Below are 1585 nucleotides of genomic sequence, written 5' to 3' on the forward strand. Positions count from 1 at the left end.
TTGGCTAAATAAATTACTATATTTTACAGTGATCTGAGATCATGTTTTGATCAAATATTTTAAACCGTTGACATATTTGACAGGCTTCCCAAAATCAAATTTCAGAATGAAAATTAAGTCTTTTTGACTTCAAAGCAAATTTTGGGATGTTCCAGGGGGCTTCTGAAACATAAAAAAGAGAGATAGTAAACATACTTATCTAACATGTTAAATTATATTAGAAACATTATAAAATTTAAAAATTATCCTTTTTTGAGTGATATTTGTATGGATATGCTGTTAATTTCTGTTTCAAAATTGCATGAAGTTCCTAAAAATTTTGATATGTCTTGGTATATATTATCTGTCATAATTATAGTTATACTGAATTATTGTAGGCCACAGAAATAACTAAATTTTCTTGTCAATTGCATTATTAACCATGGTCATTGTAAGTGTTTTTCTCTACAATTAATTGCTTAATTCTGATGCTTTTTCTGAAATCTCTTTACAAGCAATTATAATCCTAATGTGTTGTGTCTTCAAGAAGTTTCAGGGAAAGGGTGGAAATGTCTCTGACAAGTACAGGTTTCTAACAACCTTGATATCATACCACTGGACTGAATAAGAATTCCTAGAAATCTATTAAAGAGAATGACTGGTTTATAAAACTACTAATGCAAGCATTTCAATAATTAATTAAATGCCAAGGAAATACTTTATGAGATTTTCATGCTAAATCAGGCAGTACTAAAATATTCAGATATGCAATTTTAATGATTTCCATAATCCAAGTCAAATTACATATGATAGCCCATTTAATAAACAGTGCTATGCAGCTGAATTGCATGAAAAATAATATTTAAGAGGATATGAATCCAATATTATTTGTGGATTTTTGGGACCCCAAATGGCCACCTGTTCTTCCTGAATTCTTAAAGTGCTTAAAGCTTCTATTATTAAAATCTCTGTACTCCATGACTCATCATGGAAATGAAAAAATAATCCCAATTATTTTTTTAAAAAGTGGTGTGGAGACTGTTCTAAAATTGCTAAAATTATTTATAACCAATATTTGGTTTGTCAAACCCATAATCCTCAAAAGAAAATAAAAACTTCTGGTAGATATATGCTATCTGATGGGCCATTTAAACATTTACAGAGGAATTTCATTCAATTGCCACTGCCAATGCATATTTTCAGGTTATATAGAAGCTTTCTTATGCAAGAATGCAGGGGTCTGTCCCACAGACCCTGACCCAAGGACGGATGAATAAAGTACACTGACACACAGATATTCTGCCTTGGCAGTTTGGCAGAGCTTCCAAGTCGCTTACAGACTACAAGCAGAATGCTGTAAACAGTTGTGACTATGGCCTCCACCAGCTAGTAAACATTAATTGACAAAGGCTTGAGTCAACACCACTAGAGGGTAATTGACACTGTGGACTTCCTGAGTAGAAAGCAATTAAGTGCCCCAGTAAATCAAAGGTCAGTCTTAGGACCACATGAGTAAACAAGCTAGTTAGATAAACTCAGCACATCCCTTTTCTTCTCTAATTTATTTAACTAAGGGGACAAGGCTGCCTTCAGCCAAGTTTATTAT

Source organism: Macaca mulatta, chromosome 12, assembly GCF_049350105.2.
Source record: "Macaca mulatta isolate MMU2019108-1 chromosome 12, T2T-MMU8v2.0, whole genome shotgun sequence".
Classification (NCBI taxonomy): Eukaryota; Metazoa; Chordata; class Mammalia; order Primates; family Cercopithecidae; genus Macaca; species Macaca mulatta.